This window comes from Leptodactylus fuscus, chromosome 11, assembly GCF_031893055.1.
Source record: "Leptodactylus fuscus isolate aLepFus1 chromosome 11, aLepFus1.hap2, whole genome shotgun sequence".
NCBI lineage: Eukaryota > Metazoa > Chordata > Amphibia > Anura > Leptodactylidae > Leptodactylus > Leptodactylus fuscus.
This window is the reverse complement of record NC_134275.1, coordinates 1,648,233-1,668,727: the sequence shown is the minus strand read 5'-3', so window position 1 is coordinate 1,668,727 and position 20,495 is coordinate 1,648,233. Positions and strand designations below refer to the sequence as shown.

General features: G+C 44.4%; 1 protein-coding gene across 1 annotated transcript in view; it reads right to left on the bottom strand.

The window, feature by feature from the left end:
• Positions 1 to 18,517, bottom strand: part of STAG2 (STAG2 cohesin complex component) — a 61,019-nt gene extending 42,502 nt beyond the window's left edge. The window contains exon 1 of the mRNA XM_075260619.1: positions 18,318 to 18,517. The gene's annotated coding sequence lies outside the window, so the exon portion shown is untranslated. The remainder of the gene's footprint in view (positions 1 to 18,317) is intronic.
• Between the last annotated feature and the right edge of the window lie 1,978 nt (positions 18,518 to 20,495).

The window sequence follows — 20,495 nt, the reverse complement described above, 5'->3', positions numbered from 1 at the left end:
TTCATTTATTTCACAATATGCAAGTGAGGGGGACAAGAAATGAAAGTAAGGGGACGGGAGCCACATCAAAGCCCACAGTAACAAAGTATCTGGCAGTATTGTTAGACTATTGGAGTCCACTCAAGGAAAAAAAGCAGACAAGGCCAAGGCCCAATGTGGTGGACACGCAGCTTTATTGTTGCTGAAGATTTGGCTGCGTGGAGCAGATTGGAGCCATTCCTTTGTAGCCATTGTTGGCTTTGGCTCAAATAACCGCAGCAAAATCTGCAACCCCCCCCCAAAAAAAAACACGTTTCAGTGGGGTCTCACCCTAAAGTTTTCTTCCTTGAGTGATAGAACTGGTGTGTGTCTCTGGGACTTGATCGAATCGCACATGGGGTACATCTTTGTGCCGACCAAGCCTCTGCGGCCAGTAAGGACAATCCGTAAAGCAGACAGTAACAATTCCTGTTCGATTTTGCGGCCCGTGCTTCCGTGGCTTCCATTCATTGAATGAAAGGATCCGCAAAAAGCACGGCTGGTGCAGGGGCGACACGCCGGAGACATCCCCGTGCCCCCCATGTCCTGTAGCAGCGCGGTCATCTGCAGCCATAACATGTATTCCTGGTCTGCTCTGTACCTGAACGCTTTGTCCACTTGATTAGCTTTATTCACTGCACTGAAGATTTGCTTTAACCAAAACTGAAAATCACATCAAATAAATAGGATTCATGAGTGTCCCCTAACACTGTAAGAGGAGGGGTTTTTATAGTTGACAAAAAAAAACAAAACACCCCAATAACTCCTTTGAACAAGATGTACTGATATGGGATCAAGAGCAGCAATTTATTTCAATGTAATTTCCAATATGAAAGCTAAACACTGCCGGTTGCCATGAGTAACAAGGAGACTTTACACTAGTGACACGAGCGGCGGCGGCTGAGAGCCGGGAAATAGTCACTAAGCCACGAATATCATTCACGTACAGGAGGCCGGAGAAGGAGAAACGGAAGACTGAAGACATGGAGAGACGTCTCACACACACCTATCTCCCTATCTATCTCCTATCTATCTATCTATCTATCTATCTATCTATCTATCTCCCTATCTCCCTATCTATCTCCTATCTATCTATCTATCTATCTCCTATCTATCTATCTATCTATCTATCTATCTATCTCCTATCTATCTATCTCCTATCTATCTATCTCCTATCTATCTATCTCCTATCTATCTATCTATCTATCTATCTATCTATCTATCTATCTATCTATCTCCTATCTATCTATCTATCTATCTATCTATCTATCTCCTATCTATCTATCTATCTCCTATCTATCTATCTCCTATCTATCTATCTATCTATCTCCTATCTATCTATCTATCTATCTATCTATCTATCTATCTATCTATCTCCTATCTATCTATTTATCTATCTATCTATCTCCTATCTATCTATCTATCTCCTATCTATCTATCTATCTATCTATCTCCTATCTATCTATCTCTCTCCTATCTATCTATCTCCTATCTATCTATCTATCTATCTATCTCCTATCTATCTATCTCTCTCCTATCTATCTATCTCCTATCTATCATCTATCTCCTATCTATCTATCTATCTATCTATCTCTCTCTCCTATCTATCTATCTATCTCTCTCTCCTATCTATCTATCTATCTCTCTCTCCTATCTATCTATCTATCTCTCTCCTATCTCCTATCTATCTATCTATCTATCTATCTATCTCCTATCTATCTCCTATCTATCTCCTATCTATCTCCTATCTATCTCCTATCTATCTCCTATCTATCTCCTATCTATCTCCTATCTATCTCCTATCTATCTCCTATCTATCTCCTATCTATCTCCTATCTATCTCCTATCTATCTATCTATCACATATTTCAGGTATATGTAGCATACAGCCGCTATGGCTCACCTGTCTTTTTTGTGCTGAGTTAGCTTTATTTCCAGATCTGGAAGTTGTACATCTTATAGACATACATATATCTCTTATACTTTATACATATAGCTTCTTTACATTTAGACAGATAGAAGGTATATATATATATATATATATATATATATATATATATATATATATATATATCCCTATACTGCTATACAATGTGACAAAATCTTACATTTTTGTTTTTTCAAAGAGGACCTTTCATGGTGGGGGGCACAGGCAGTCCTATATACTGCTGAATTCAGCGCACTGTCCGGGTAAAGGGCTATCAGTCCCGGATCTCTTCACCGACAGAAGGGTGTTCCTGACAGTCAGTCTGGTTTCGTCCTTCTCCATAGCAGCGCCTATAGTGCTGTGCTCTGAGACCGGGGAGGAACGCCCCCTCCCCTCCTGATAATATTTGTCTATGGACGAGCACTGTGAGCAGAGAGAGGGGGCTCACACTGTACAGCTCCCCCTTCTGACTGTAAAGCACTACAGTACCGGCACCAATAGCTCCTCACCCGGGGCACAGATCGGGAAAGGCGACAGTGCACTGAACTCAGCAGTATACAGAACTGCCTGTGCCCCGGACCATGACAGGTCCTCTTTAAGGCCAGTATCACACAGATCAATGACACTGTTAAGGTCTAAATGATAAGAGGGGAATAAACGTTCACCTCAGACTTGAGGTCAGAGGTCATCTACGGGGTCAGTCTGTTACATGGGTTACTGAGGCTGGCTGCAGATAATTGTGCTATAACAGGCCTGCCATGAATTACAAGCACGGGCTGCACATGGGGACACTTGTGTTTGTCACAAGTCTGAAAATTGTTCTTTTAGAAAAGTGTTAACGCGGAGGCAAAGATCAAATCCTGATCAATAATAAACACATTCCTCGACAATTGTGTCTATAAATCCATATACACGGGCCAATGCGAGCTGAATGAAGACAGGACGATCACTACAGCAATGGTTCGCCCCGTATTTAGCAGGTCTGTGCTGTCAGTGATCCCACATGTATGTGATTAGCTCACCACTACTGGAAAGGAGAAGAACAGGTTTCCCTATAAATGCCCTAGTAACTCTAGTATATATATATATATATATATATATATATATATATATATATATATATATATATATAATGTCCAATAGCCAGACTCCCTTTGGCCTCTTCCCAGTAGTGATCTATCATAGACAGGACAGAAAACGAAACAGAACTTTTACAGCCTCAGTCGTGGCCGTGTGAACATAGAAACAGATTCCCTAGAAAAAGGGGGGAGAAATTCGGATCTGAAACATTATGACAGCGGCTAATATATGATCATCACTATGAGAATGAATGAAGTTGTATCTGCCGGAAACCTCCATGATCGCCTTGTGCACCATAGCGAGGACCAGCTAACATAGGCACTATAGTAAAAGGGACACGGAAACATTAGCACAAATTACAAAATAAATAAAATCCAGAATTTCCTCCATCACTATTGAGATCTGCTTTGCATTAGGTTGTGTTTCCCAGGAGATCGTCCATCCCCCCACCTTGCTTCCTTCAGCGTTCCCCTCTGCTTTGTCTACTAGGTAAGTCCGGCCCTTTCTTAGTGACGCCTCACCCGTCCTCCTTAAGTCCCCAGAAGAGAATTAAAGGGAAGGTCTCAGCAGAAAATCATCTATTGTTTTTGTTTGTTTTTTAAACCAAGATTTTATTTTGAACATATTTTAAAGTTTTTGTTTTTTTTTTAATTTTCCTATCACGTTAGATCTCTCTCTTGGCCACTAGGACAGGGCCGTATTACAGAAGAGAACACCTCTATAAATAACACCACATCACATCCACTACTGACAGCAGATGAGGTCAGGGCTCCCAGCACAAAGCATGCCTACAAAACTCTCCCATAGACATCAATGAGTCAGCTTCACTTCATTGTTACCTATGGCCACGAGATTGCAGTAAAGGAAATCACTAAATGTTGTTAGAGGAAAGGAATAGCTCAGACGTGATAGCAGCCCCCATAGTCATGTATGGCGTAGGCCCAGTGCACATCCGTACATGCGTCTGCTTGGGGACCACTCGAACAGAAACCTAATCCACATAGAAAAGCCATAACCTTAGGAAACCTGCGGCGTCCACAGACTATAACGGGGTCCGTGCTGTTACTGCACCAAAAATACAGACAGAAAAGCGCAGCTTTCTTATAGACAGACTGATACTTATTTGCCTTTGACTTATACAAAAGTGACAAGTTTGGGAAAGAAACTGCTGACAGTCAACAATTTGTGAGATATTTAAAAATATCCAGAAGTGACAGGATGGTTATTACGGTAAACCGTCTGCGGCCCCAACCTGCGTCTAAGTCTGTCCTATCTTACAACATAACCACTGTCAGCAGTGTTGGGCCGGAGAAACAACGCGGGGAAAAAACGTGATGTTTTACAGTATCTGCAAAGTGGATGGGATTCATGCAAATACGCACGGATACGCTGCGATTTCCAAATCGGACGTGGTTTTGGAAATCGCAGAATGTCAATTATATCTATAGAAACGCCAGCAGCTTTCCCATAGATATAATGGTAACAGAAAGTCCACAGAGGAAAACTCAGCAAACTTTCTGTTTAAAGCGTTGCGGGAAGAACTGCGATGTGATCCTGCTGCGTTTTTTCCTGCAGCGCTATAGCGCTGTGAATTGTCCCGTGGGGCCTTAACATCAGAGATGTGCCCCTTCACAATGGGGCTACCTATTCTCACCCCAGGCAATCATTCCCCCATACCCACCCAGTATTGTCTGACCTGGAAACTTCCTTATGGTGTCCATAGGTCTTAGACAGACGCAAAGATATTGTAAAGCATATAGGCAGAACAGAATAAACTCTAAAACCTGTCTATAACCACTTCTATAATATCCACATCTTAAATGTGCAGTGAATTGGCATTTACTGGATTGTTGTATTATGTTTTGCAATAAACACAAGTAAACCCATCTGGAATACTTTGGTATAGCATTTGCTCTATGCAATAGAGAGGAGCCATAGTGACTGCCATCAGCAACGTGTACAATGACAGAACATGCCGTGTACAAAACGTAAAGCAAACCTACCAACCTATAAATGCAACCTGTAGCCTTCATGTTACACGTCAGGAGACGCTGAGTAAATTGACATATAGTTTTGTGAGAAAGGATTCAGTATAACTTGTCTTTCATCTATCTGGTCTGTCAGCTAGTGGTGGGTGGTCCAGGCAGTGGCTGTATATACACTTATACATGGAGAGATGACTATAGGACTGTATCTGATCCCAGGACATAACAGGCCACCAATAAGCCTGCCTGACGTGCTGACGGGTTTCCCTTATAGTTAAGATAATTTTGTATGGCAAAGCTGGTCCAAAAAGATCATTTTGAATACTTTGTAAATGCAAAAAAAAAAAAAAAAGCCAACAAACCATTATCAGTTACATAATAAGAACCCAGCGGCAGTATGAGGGGACAAAGGATGAAGAAACATAGCTATGGGTCACATATGCAGCATCCTCTGACTGATCTTTACACTACGGTTCCAATTCTAGGATATTGGAAAATCCCGAACCCGAATAGTAACACAAATATCATACTGGCACAGCACCAACCCGCAATATACAAAGGTTCACCAATCCTGCTGATACACACCATGATATTTTTTTCCTATATTTGCAATCTGTTCTGAGTGTTAGAACGGCTGTGAAAGGCAGGAGAGGAGGGAGCACATTAATAGGATCTTTTTTGCATGGTCAGACTTTTCGTCTGTATTTCTTTGATTCTCCCATTAAAATGCAGGCTTCCAAAAAATATAGGGCGTGCAAACAATACAAGATCTGAGAATGAGGAGGATGATAAATCTAGAAGCCAAATAACACTAAAAGAGCAAAGGGAACAATAACCATATGGAAGCTGCCAGATTCACCTGAACTATAACCATATGGAAGCTGCCAGATTCACCTGAACTATAACCATATGGAAGCTGCCAGATTCACCTGAACTATAACCATATGGAAGCTGCCAGATTCACCTGTACAATAACCATATGGAAGCTGCCAGATTCACCTGAACTATAACCATATGGAAGCTGCCAGATTCACCTGAACTATAACCATATGGAAGCTGCCAGATTCACCTGTACAATAACCATATGGAAGCTGCCAGATTCACCTGAACTATAACCATATGGAAGCTGCCAGATTCACCTGTACAATAACCATATGGAAGCTGCCAGATTCACCTGAACTATAACCATATGGAAGCTGCCAGATTCACCTGTACAATAACCATATGGAAGCTGCCAGATTCACCTGAACTATAACCATATGGAAGCTGCCAGATTCACCTGAACAATAACCATATGGAAGCTGCCAGATTCACCTGAACAATAACCATATGGAAGCTGCCAGATTCACCTGAACTATAACCATATGGAAGCTGCCAGATTCACCTGAACTATAACCATATGGAAGCTGCCAGATTCACCTGTACAATAACCATATGGAAGCTGCCAGATTCACCTGAACAATAACCATATGGAAGCTGCCAGATTCACCTGTACTATAACCATATGGAAGCTGCCAGATTCACCTGAACAATAACCATATGGAAGCTGCCAGATTCACCTGAACTATAACCATATGGAAGCTGCCAGATTCACCTGAACTATAACCATATGGAAGCTGCCAGATTCACCTGTACAATAACCATATGGAAGCTGCCAGATTCACCTGAACTATAACCATATGGAAGCTGCCAGATTCACCTGAACAATAACCATATGGAAGCTGCCAGATTCACCTGAACTATAACCATATGGAAGCTGCCAGATTCACCTGTACAATAACCATATGGAAGCTGCCAGATTCACCTGAACAATAACCATATGGAAGCTGCCAGATTCACCTGAACTATAACCATATGGAAGCTGCCAGATTCACCTGTACAATAACCATATGGAAGCTGCCAGATTCACCTGTACAATAACCATATGGAAGCTGCCAGATTCACCTGAACTATAACCATATGGAAGCTGCCAGATTCACCTGTACAATAACCATATGGAAGCTGCCAGATTCACCAATTGTTTTACATGTCAGGAGGGTCTTGACATCATCCACTAGAATGGGTAATATAGAAACCCATTGAAGAGGTCAAAAATCTGTGATCAGGGGCAACACGGTGGCTCAGTGGTTATCACTGCAGTCTTGCAGTGCTGGAGTCCTGGGTTCGAAAGCCACCAGGAACAACATCCACAAGGAGTTTGTATGTGCTCCCCGTGTTTGCGTCGAATTCCTCCCATTCTACAAAGACATACTGATAGGAAAAAAAAAAAAAAAAAGTACATTGTGATCCCTATATATATATATCCCTATATGGGGCGCACAATCTACATTAATAAAAATAAATAAAATCTGTGATTCCCTGAATGTGCTAAAAGGAGCAAATGCTCCAATTTATTCGCCTGTCAAGGATCCATCTCTTACCAAATCAATGGTATGTACTAAAAATCTCATTCCAAAAAATCTATTCCTAGATGGATTTACTTTCTAAATAAAACGCAAGAAAATAAAAAGTCAAGTTCACATCCAATCTGAGTATTATGTTCAGTAAAATCCTTCGCAGCCACCAAAACATATCCAGCAGATCCCTGAGACTGTCTACAGTAACACAGGACTCCTATAATAAGTAACACAACCATGATATACTGGCCATTAGGATTTGGTTTTCACACTCCACCAACTTTACAACACAAGTGAGACAAAGTTATATACCATATACTAGGACTACCAGCTAAATGAATAAAAAGAAAGATCACTGCTGGCCTAGGCCTGACTAAGAACAACCTACTGGCAAATAGGCTGAATACTAAATAATAATAATAATAATAATAATAATAATAATAATAATAAAAAATAATTACTATTGGGGAGGATCCATCAAGACTGGAGATTCTCTATGCCAGTCTTGATCTCCACTACACCAAAACAAGATGCGGCTAATTTTTTTTTTTAGAGGGTCATATCACTTAAAGAGGACCTTTCATGGTCCGGGGCACAGGCAGTTCTATATACTGCTGAGTTCAGCGCACTGTCAGCTTTCCCGATCTGTGCCCCGGGTGAGGAGCTAGCGGTCCCGGTCCCGTAGCTCTTCACAGTCAGAAGGGTGTTCCTGACAGTCAGTCAGGTACGTCCTTCTCCACAGCAGCGCCTATAGCACTGTACAGTGTGAGCGTGGAAGAACGCCCCCTCCCTCTGCTCATCCATAGACGACTATTATAAGGAGGGGAGGGGGGCTTTCCTCCCCGCTCACACAGCACAGCGCTATAGGCGCTGCTGTGGAGAAGGACGTACCTGACTGACTGTCAGGAACGCCCTTCTGACTGTGAAGAGCTACGGTATCGGGACTGATAGCGCTTTACCCGGGGCACAGATCGGGAAAGCCGACAGAACGCTGAACTCAGCAGTATATAGAATTGCCTGTGCCCCAAACCATGAAAGGTCCCCTTTAATGGAAAAAGTGACATCAATTTCTGGGTGGCCACAAATACGTCAAAAAAGTCACAAAACTGGCAGTACACAACAAGAACCTGCTAGAAAACTCAATAAATCTACCCCAATTTCTGAACCTCACCTTAACAAGCAGCACCAAAAAGTGCAATCCAAACGTGTAGGTCTTGGGACATCCATATCCTATAGACAGAGACCAGCGGCACTTGGGTGTACAGGTAGGATCTCAATGTTATCAGTATTGGACACTCCAAAATTAGGATGTGAAAATCTTGCCATTTCTAGGAAAGGTAAGTCGTATTCAATCCTGCTTTAATTGACCTTTATGAAAACTAAATTGCTGCAAGTTAAAGAAAATAAAAAAGGTGACAAATGTCGGTTCTATAAGCCAGCCTTAGTGACAGAGGCCTGTGAACCCTATGGGCCTGATGCGGTTACTCCAGGACGGGCACCTCACGTAGGAGATATCGGTCAGGTTGGATTTCCCGGAGATACACTGACATTGCGGCAGCTTGGCTGCACTTCCCCCTCCTGCCGACATGAACATTAGGATGCACGCTCAGACAATCTCAATATGCATGCTTAAGAAAAGATCCTTCAAAAGACAGCCGGACCGTCTACTCGCCACGTGTCTGCGTCCTCCCCTGACAGGAGCAGCAAAACTTACAGCACGTTCCCTTCAACGTTGCTTTCTATCTTATTTTAATTCATCTGTTTCTGAAAGTCGCGGCTATTCTATTACAGCTTACTAATAAATATAAATCGAGCACATTCATAGCCTCGGACTACATCAGAAATACACACACAGTGAGTAGTAGCGGGTCTGAGATGTGGTTGTCAATCACAATGTGTACATGGACATGTAAACCTCATTTTTTATGGCTAAACCCCTCTCACAGTCTACAAGTCAGCCGGCCATATCCACATGGCGCACTCCAAGCAACGTCCACAAATCTCAAGCCAACGGCAAGCTGAATGACCTGAGCAAGCAGTGTCCTCGGCATTCATGCTGCCATATATTAGGGGACATGTTTGGGATCTGTGGATGTAATAAGGAAACATTGCCAACATTTCAAAGTGTAGTTACAACTATGGACAACGATCACTGGGGGTGAAACCCACTTTCAGACAATTACCCCCTTCCCTTAAGATAAATGTTACTAATAGGAAAATCCTTGTACAGCTGTACAGTATATGCAGATGTCAGTACATTTACACATAATGGATTTTTTTTTATTAAGCACCTTCTTCTCAAAATGTTCATGAGAGACCGGGAAGGCAGGGATGAATATCAGCGTCATGCCCACTCCTTCATTGAGGTCACCTCAGACAACCCCTGCCATAGACAGTAAATGATAATGGATATTATGAATACTATTGAGAGGAAAACATCAAAGTTAAGGTGAAGCCCAAGATTGCAATTGACAATTTTGAAACCAAAATATGGATGACATTTTAGTAAAAGGCCATTCAAGCGCTGCAGGAAAAAAAAATCTACACATGATGTGAAAACTGCAGCGTGTGAATTATACTCGGCTGAATTTAAAGGTATATGCATTGCAAAGCATGAAAAATGGTGAAATCTGTGGCTAATCCAGAGCCACAAAGACAATCCAGGCAGAAAAACAACAACATTTATTTTTTAATAAGGCCTGGTTCACATCTATGTTTGGGCCATTCTGTTCCCCTGCAAGCAGCACCTGTCTCTCCGCACAGCCCTTATTATAGTCTATGGGGTTCGTACGGTTTCTTAGCTGACCGCTTTTTAATGCGGATAAGTTTCTGTTGGGGGTTCCCAAAGCAGATTCCCCGAACAGAAACCTGAACACAGATGTGAACCAGGCCTTAGATGCCACAAGTCTCTACAAAGCTGCGGTCCCACGGGAAGATGCCTTTAGGCCGCTACATTTTGAATCCCCAAACCATGGGTGTCTCCAATACAGGAGGGGCACAGATCATCCCGTTATAGATTCCCTTGTGGTTTGGCTTACAAACACTGATGCATAATACTGAGCACATAACAGTAGTCTTACGGCGCCTTCACACATCTAAAATTTTACATCATGCAAAAGCTTTACAGTCTGACGTCACAAGTTCAGAAACACAGCGGGGGTGCAAAATGAGATTTTATGTAATGTCATCCACACATCGCAGACTAACACTGCCAGAAACACACGTTAGTCTTACTGGTGAAAATTTCCCAAAATATGGTAAAAAAACCCCCAAACCAATGGAAGATACAATGCCATAAACACTTGGCATTTTACGTCCTGTGACCCGATGTGGCTTTGGATTTGTGCAGTACAATCTCCTGTGTATTACAGTAACAGCTATAAATCTACATTATGTCAGACATATTCTACAGAAGAAATCCTGAAGTGTCTCAGACCCGGGACTATTCTGTGACTGAATAGGAGTTGTATAGTTATATAAGTGGGGGCCAGCACATGGGATACTGCACGCTCCATTAAGAGGAATAGCACGAAATTTCTGCCACAAGAGGAGTTTCATGTGAGCCGACCCTTCATGTGGATCTGTACGTGCCGCTGTGCTTAGAATGGCAGCTCAGCAATATTCAATGGAGCTTTTGTCTGGCCCGCTTCTACTAAATGCACACAACCGTGTATATGTACGGCTCTATGGAATGGGAAATAAAATGATGGTAGCGTGTATGGCCAAGCTTACCGCAGACCCTTCAGTGCTTGAGGTCAGACTAGGTTCAGATTTGAGCAGGAGTCTCCATTGCAGAAACAGGAGAGAAAAGTCCTGCACGAAGGCTTCAGTATAAAACCAGAAGACACCTAGCGGACCCCATTATAGTCTATGGGGTGTGAGGGTCACCTGTTTTATAGGTCCAACTCACTAAAGAATAAATAGGTTGGTGTGCTATTCAGTCAGAACATACAGTCACATCCATGAAGGCTAAAACCTGGCACAGATGTAGAGCAGCCTTATACTGGCGTATATTACCCATCCGGGTGCAGGGGATGGGAGGTATGAAATCTCATAGCCCTAAAATATAGTCTTAATATTGATCTACCTCGATGAGTGAGGGTCCACAGCTATTAACAGCATTTACAGGCACATCTGACCTTTTCCAGGCTTCATTTTACAACCTGTCCCTTGGAAGGTGACAACAGACCATTGGGACTCATCATAAAGACTATTATAACGAGATTATTATATGACTCCTGGATCTGACCCTGCTGCCCCTACTACAGGATCACTATTGGCATCTGTGACACAACGATCTGTATTATAATACAAGTAAAGGAGTCTGGTATAAGGAGGTTATGACACAGTAAGTATTTATTCTCTGCCTATAGGATATATAGGGGGGGGGGGTCTCAGTGGTCAGACCTTCAAGGATCAGGTATTTATCCTATATCCTAAAGAAGAATGGAAATGACTACTACCATGACTCTGATCTTGGGAGAAGAGCAGAGGTAATGGCTCATGCATGCAGACTAATGTGTTTCTCTGGTTACAGACTACAATCTGATCCTGTAGTCATAAACCCTTTCATCTCCATCCTACCAAATAAGTAAGCGATGAATAGAGAATATGAAGGAAAGACGTAGGGCCAGACATTACTTCCCAGGGGTTGAGGAGCTGGACCGGTGCCAATGTGGCTGCTTAAGACCCTTCACAGCAAAAGATATAAGACACGCACTAGTAACTTACACATTTGGGCACAACGAAATGAAACTATAGAGCCAACACTCAGACTCATATTAAAGCCCAAACCCTTAGCCATACCACCAGGATCACATGACCCAGCTGAGGGTCTGCCACATACAGCGCAGGATTGTGCGTCCCCCTTTCTTTTCAGGGATCCATCACCTATTGGGATTGATATCACAAACCCGATTCCCCCACTGAGAACCAGGCTCAATCCCAATAATCTACTTTTTCAGAGGTTTCAGGTGCCAAACGTCTGATAGACTTGGCTTGTCTAGTTTTGGTTACTTTATGAGGCCTATAACGGGTCACATGTTGAACTTTTTGACTTATCTGTGCACATAATGCGCTGTCTGGGTCAGATATTTTTGCAATAAGTGCTCAGGAATGTTTAGTGTCGGGTGGAGTTCTCGCAATGTACAGTATGGAAACTGTATGGAAAAACAAACCCTGCTAGCATTTTCTCAGGCACGTCTGCAGGCGGGGCAAGTGATTGGGAAATAACAGAAACCGAAAGCTCAATTAGTTGTTGTGACCTTGTTTACCTCAATTATTTTGCATGCCTGCCACGGGGCGTGATCGGGTTCTACAAAGCCATCCTAAAAGACACGCTCTATCCTATACCATGTTCATACATTCAATGATTGTGATGGCTTGTAAAAGGTCTGGCGGTGTGCCTGCCATATTTCACTTTTATGTAAGGCCAAAAACAGACCGACACGTCCAAGAAAAAATGGAACTCAGGTCATAGCAGTCGCCGTCCTCCTCGATGCCCCGTAACTTGTGGAGTTAAAGCGAAAAATAATACCAACTCCAGGCTTCACAATACAACCACTCTGTTTCATGCTACTATACAGTCTTAGGTGTTGTATATAAGGAGATGCTTAGCTTCTTAGATTTACTTTCATATGAACTTTTTAATGAATCAGAGGATCTTGTCTGCCTTTTATGAAGGAGTCAGAGCAGGATTTGGGATGTGCAAGTTTAGCCTAGTTGCAGATGACCGTGTATATTTTGGGGTCCGCAAACCAGCCCTCCTTTTTTGTGGACCGTGTGACATCAGCATGTGATCCGCAAAGAAGGGGGGAGATGAGATCCATAGCTGGTCCACAAATACGGACGGCACGCAGATGAACCGCGGAGTTCATCATGTGCCCTACATGGTTTTTAGTCTCCCATAGGCTTCTATGGGCGAGTCTGTTCCACAAACACTGAACAGAATAGGACCTGCTCTATATTTTGCGGCACGGACTCACAGCCCACACACCGATCTGTAGAAATCACAGTCGTGCTTGAGTCCACAGAAATGAATGGGTCAGTGTACTATCCCAGAAAAACATGGATCGCAAACTGATCTCACCCGTGGTCGTCCTGCAAGGGGTTTTATAGGCGATTCGACGTACCAACTCCATGCACCGGATTCAACCTTCTGTAAGGAGGAAGCCTCATGTCGCGAACATGCGGTGTTTTACAGAACTTACTACGTGAATGGGATTCTGGCTAATCCCATCCATACATTGCGGGAAAAAATCTGCAGCAGAAAAGCTTTGTTTATTAAAACTGCATTATATTAGAATATGGAAATAATGGCATTTCCCAAAAGGTATAAGGGCAGAAAGTCCACTGAGAAATCTGTGAAAATGCAATGAAAAATGCTGCGGAAAAAAAACAATGCATTATCACCGCTCCTTAGCCTGCAGCTTTTCTCCATCAATATATGACATTAAAGGAGGCGCAACACAGGCCCTGAGACAGAAACGTGGGCAAATCCTGTGGCCCGATGACTGCAAATACTGTCAGGGGTCAGCACCAATTCCACCAAGTCAACTGTTACGGCTTTGTAGTTCTGTGGGTGAAACAACCACTTCCCATCACTCTAAAAATCAGAGGCCTTATTAGTATTGCCCCCATATTCCCATACCATGAAATTGGTCATACACATTGAATAGAAACAACATTGATCGTTGGAGAAAAAAATAAATAAATAGAAAAAAAACATTGTCTGGTGATCAATTGTGCCATTGACGCAGACATACACATTAGTCCGTGTTGGTCAAACTGTCTCTACATCCCTAGGAGTGAATGGAGTGGTGGTGTATACAAGGGGCCGTCATTTTATTCACCATTCATACCCTCCGTAATAATGGAGACACATACAAAATGGTAGCTTTCCAGTTAAGGCCAGGTTCACACTAGCACTTAGTCTCCATTTCGGAGTTTCCGTCTCCAAATCCACTTAAAAAATGCAGAGTGAAAAGTCCTGCAAGTTTATGGGGTCTGTGGGTTTTGGCAGGTTACTGCTTTCTTAAGCAAATTAGGATTCCCTTTATGGGGACCCCACAAACCAGAACTCAGGTAAGAACCTAGCGTAAGATTGTAAGGACTGCCTTTGGTTGACATTTTAGACCAATACAGAATTTGGTTTCTAACACATAATATAACAGGCAGGGGTCAAACATGGATAAATCTAGGGGGAAACACGGTGGCTCACTGGTTAGTATGGAAGCCTTCCAGCGCTGGAGTCCTGGGTTCAAATCCCGCCAGGTGAAACACCTGCAAGGAGTTTGTATGTTCTCCCTGTGGTTACGTGGATTTCCTCCCATTCTACAAAGACATACTGATAGGAAAAAATGAACATTGTGAGATATATATATATATATATATATATATATACACACCCCTATATGGGGCTCACAATCTCCATATTTAAAAAAAAAAAAAAAAACAAACTATGGATTAGACCTGGTTTACATCTGCATTCTGGTTTCCATTCGGAGAGACCCCTGAATGGAAACCTATATGTGTTAACAAGTGGTTACCCAAAGAAACCCGTGGGCCCTATAGACTATAATCGGGTCCATGTGGTTGCTGCACGAAAAATGTGGAAAGATAAGAGCTAGTTGCAAGACTCATTTTTCATGCGGGGGGAGGGGGTGGAATAGTCCAAACACAGATGTGAACAAGTATTAGCCAGAAAAAATGCAAATGTTTCTGAAACTTGCATTATGCGAATCAGCAAACATTTATCACATGACTTCAGTCTTTGCTATACTAATACGTATGACAAACACCGGTGACAAGTTGCCATATGTTAGGATTGTTGGCTACAAGATGAATAGACAGTTTTGTTAAAAAAACAAACAAACCTGATTTATGGGCGCAGGTGAAGTCTGAGCATGGGAACAAAAAAAAAAAAAAAATTCTTATTTGCTTCTAAAAATGTAAGACTGCACAAAAGACAACCAAGCATGACAATCTCCATCAGACGCTTCTATAGCATCACTTTTGTGAAATATTGCAATGAATGCAAAGACTTAGAATGGGATAAAGTGATGACAATCCTCAGGTAAAGCAGTGACTAGATTGTGCATTGCTAAAGGCGGCCATCGCTGTAACCAGCCCATGCTGAGACGCTGGAAAATAATTCAGACAAGTGACAAAGCTGGGCGCTGTGACCTACAATTGCATCTTCTTCACTTGCACACGATATACTGATGGGCGACGCATTCTGTACGCTGTAGACTAGAACACACAGTCACGGATTACTCTCCTCATTCTGAATGCATTGTACCGCCTGAAAGGTTTGCTTTTTTTTCAGCTCCTTAGCAAGGAAATATGCAAAGCCTCACGAGACCTGACCAAGCCAGCAAGTGGAAGAGGGACAAACTTGTAACCGCACCCACCCAATATAGGCAGCAAATGGGAAGCAACACAAGAGGAGGGTGGCAGCAAACAAGCAGACCATCCCTGAAGGCCCTGGCGTCAGGCACTGTGACGCAGTTAGGTTGCCCGATCTTCCCCCTCCCTTTGACAACATCAGTCAGCTGCAAGTAATACTAAGTGAACGGAAAAACAATATTTCATTTCAGGCCCTACATGCAGTGGGAGCAGCGATACTGAAGACTACCGACACCAAGAGTCCTAAAAAAATAACAGCTTGTACATACAGATGACCTGTAGCCTAAATGACCAAAACCAACTTCAACCAAGCAGTGAGTCATGTGCGGGCGCTTTGTATGGGATGTGACTTCTATTTATTAGGCTATGGTGTAATCCCATAACAAAAGGAGAGATCCTAAACACGTAGGTGTGGCTGTATGGGAAGGGGCTCGACCCCATCACTAATAGGTATACAATTCTGGAATGGTTTGTAATACAGGATCTGACCCAGAAATGTGCAAGTCTCACTTACCCAGACAATAAAAAGTGACATTGAATGAAGAAGGCCAAAGCCTTGAGGGAATAAATAATAGCAATAAAGTGCTGTAGTAATAGGAATAAGACGTGAGAGTGATCCATCCGTATACTGTCAGTAGTGGGAATAAGACGTGAGAGTGAGATATCCGTATACTGTCAGTAGTGGGAATAAGACGTGAGAGTGATCTATCCGTATACTGTCAGTAGTGGGAATAAGACGTAAGAGTGAGATATCCGTATACTGTCAGTAGTGGGAATAAGACGTGAGAGAGTGAGCCATCCGTATACTGTCAGTAGTGGGAATAAGACGTGAGAGTGATCCAGCCGTATACTGTCAGTAGTGGGAATAAGACGTGAGAGTGGTCCATCCGTATACTGTCAGTAGTGGGAATAAGACGTGAGAGTGAGATATCCGTATACTGTCAGTAGTGGGAATAAGACGTGAGAGAGTGAGCCATCTGTATACTGTCAGTAGTGGGAATAAGACGTGAGAGTGGTCCATCCGTATACTGTCAGTAGTGGGAATAAGACGTGAGAGTGAGATATCCGTATACTGTCAGTAGTGGGAATAAGACGTGAGAGTGGTCCATCCGTATACTGTCAGTGGTGGGAATAAGACGTGAGAGTGATCCAGCCGTATACTGTCAGTAGTGGGAATAAGACATGAGAGTGATCCAGCCGTATACTGTCAGTAGTGGGAATAAGACGTGAGAGTGATCCAGCCGTATACTGTCAGTAGTGGGAATAAGACGTGAGTGAGCCATCCGTATACTGTCAGTAGTGGGAATAAGACATGAGAGTGATCCATCCGTATACTGTCAGTAGTGGGAATAAGACGTGAGTGATCCATCCGTATACTGTCAGTAGTGGGAATAAGACGTGAGAGTGATCCATCCGTATACTGTCAGTAGTGGGAATAAGACATGAGAGTGATCCATCTGTATACTGTCAGTAGTGGGAATAAGACGTGAGAGTGAGCCATCCGTATACTGTCAGTAGATAGATATCAATGGCCGGCCATGGGACTACACACAATACACAGTAGTGAGGCCATTGCACTATACACAGTCTCAGCAGCTGCTGTAGAACTACAACTCCCAGCAGGTCCTGACACAACAGGTGCTGAGCCACAGGTTACAGGCCACATAACCACAAGCCCTCACAGCAAATATATATATACGCTAGCTACAGTCTGGCTATCGGTTACACGTCATGTAAGGGCAAGGCCTGCAGACCACCCAAATATAGCCCGGACCACGAGTGTACAAGCCCCCCTGTCTGCACCATGGCCAGGTCCTGCTCATAGACTCCTAACAAGTTGCAAAAACTTCTTTGTACCCCTCACCGGGGAAGGCTGAGTCAACCAATATGGCCACCAAAACATACCGTGTGAGTAGTCACAGGCTTCAGGGCAGATCCCCCCCTAATGTATAAGATGGGGCCAGACTGGGGGAGGGGGGCCCAGATTTCTCTAAGACCTCTGTCTGGGCGGGAATTCTTAAAGGAGACCCCCACCAATGACCACAAGTCACCAACTCCAGCGGGAAGTGAGCGGCGACCCTCAGGTGACTCTGCCTGGCGCCAAAATGAGGTCTCCCCCCGCCGGCGCTCCGGGCAGGGGGCGCAGAGCCCAAGGTGGTGAGGCCGCCCCCGCCTCAGCATGGGAAGAAGGCGCCATAGGCCTGTACAGTACCGGGGAGGGGGATGGGGCCGACTGTTTACGTCTCCGGCAGCGGGAAAGCGGGCAAAGCCCAGGAGGAGAAGGCCGCGTCCTCCACACTCCCCCCACCCCGCTCTCTCCGCCTCCCCCCACCCCCGGCCATCACCGCCGCTTCTTCCCCTGCCCAGGCCCCGGCACCATCTCGCCTCCCAACACCGCCATGAAAGGAGAAGGAAGCGAAGAAAACACCCGCAGCAACTCGGCCCCTCAACAACAAGGCCGCGCCGAGAAAACTTCCACACACGTATCCGCCATTTTACAACTTACCTCGTCTCCCACACAGCGCGCCTCCCGGGGGAGGGCCTCGTCCCACCGCCTCCTGTAAATCCCAAATCAAAGAGCCGTGCGCGGCCCCCAGACGGAAGAGCACCGAAGTAGGAGCCCCCGGCCCAGAATCCGCGCTCACGGCACTAATAAGAGGCGCTTTGGAGGCGGCTCACGGTCGGCTCGAGTTGTTCGCTCTTCGGTAGCTCGAAGTCGAATGAGGCGCGCAGGCGCCACCTGGTGGTCACAAGGGAGCGGTCGGCTCTTGCTGGGGCGCAGCGCCACCTTTCGGTCGGCCTCAGGCTTGGATTGGTTAACTCTACAGCTGCCGGAAAGAGGAAGGAAAGTTTTGGTGACCTGTAGGCGGGAGAGAATAAGACGGGGACCCGGATCTGCAGGACAGTCACGTGGTGTGAGCAGGGCCTCATGGCTAGCTGTAGAAGGCGCATACACGGCTTAGGACAAGGCTATAGGTCAATATTTAGATTTGCAGTGACAATGCACGGGTGAAACCTAATAAAAGTGCAAAGCTGTGTGAAGTTACATGAATCAAATAAACATTTTTCGTGCAGTTATTGTCTATGTTGCAGAAATTGCTGTAAAACTACAGTCTGAATACACCCTAAGGCAAAAGCTGCACGGCAGCTTTGTCTATAACTAGTGTTGCATAAACAAAGATTGCCCTACGACGCCTTCACCAATGTACATGAGTGGCAGGGGGTGTGCAATCGTGACCCCAGGGGGTGCTGCGACCGTGACCCAAAGGGTGTGCGACCATGACCCCAGGGGTGCTGCGACCGTGACCCAAAGGGTGTGCGACCGTGACCCCAGGGGTGCTGCAACTGTGACCCAAGGGGTGTGTGACCATGACCCCAAGGGGTGCTGCGACCGTGACCTATCATCACAAAATATCCATTAGCGCTCAATCTTTTTATCTGGCGGTCACGGCATCATGAGGATTCAGTGCAAAGCCACGCATTTACATGAGTTAGGGAGTCACAAGCCGACACAGTGATCTTTGGTCATGTGACAGGTCACGGCCTATAGCCCTAGCCTAAAATGTGTTTCGTGAAACTGGTCTTAGCCTTGATTCAGACACATATTCTGCCTGGCCCCCCCCAGACGTTCAGGGAGAGCGGAGGGTCCTTCCATTACTCTAGTGTCACGTATATGTCATATTACATGGAAATCTTTATAATCCCCTCCTAATAGGACGAGGCCGCTGCTCATGGCCTGTCCTATCCAGTGTGGGCTCGTCGCTCCGTCACTTCCCCGTTATCACAAATGTAACAAGGTTTTGTTTTATTTTTCATTTACACAAAATAATTTGATTCCAAAACAATGAATGATCCAGTTTTCTTACTATTAGTTAAGCAATGCACAAAGCGACCTAATAAAGTGCTATACAAAGGTGTATTACAGGGTAGTAAGATGGCGCCCACAGTGGTCCTGGTGCCGTACCCCGAGAAGCATTGCTTCTATTGGGACACATCTGTAATACAGTGCCGTATACAGGCTATATACAGTCAGGGCTAAATCACAGACATATTTTCCTGATCCAGACCTACAGGCTGCATGTGGTCCCGCAGTAGCGCAGGCTGCAGGTGGTCCCGCAGTAGCGCAGGCGGTCCCGCAGTAGCGCAGGCTGCATGTGGTCCCGCAGTAGCGCAGGCTGCAGGTGGTCCCGCAGTAGCGCAGGCTGCAGGTGGTCCCGCAGTAGCGCAGGCTGCAGGTGGTCCCGCAGTAGCGCAGGCTGCAAGTCTCATAACTATTTCCCAACGGGTAAGATGAATTGTGGCATGCGCTATTTGATTAGATTTGGGTTGGCCACCACGGAGCTGCCCAGTTAATAATGGGATTATATATAGCAACATTTCCTCCATCGATATTAACAATTAAGCTGCCCGATCAGGGGGAGTTCAGTTGTTAAAACATGACAAATCCTAGAGTTTTGGGCAGAAAAATCCAACATGGCTGATCTTTTTTCATCAGGCTGTAGTCTGCCATTACCAGCTGCAAACAACTGCATGTCATATAGCCAGGTATTCATCAGATGATGGAAATCTAATATGTAAGGCCGTCACTCTAATGGACATACAAACCTTATGGACTTTTATACATCCATGTGTACCTGTCCTATGGATTTGTATTATGTGTATGCTTCTGTAATGTGCACAAGGT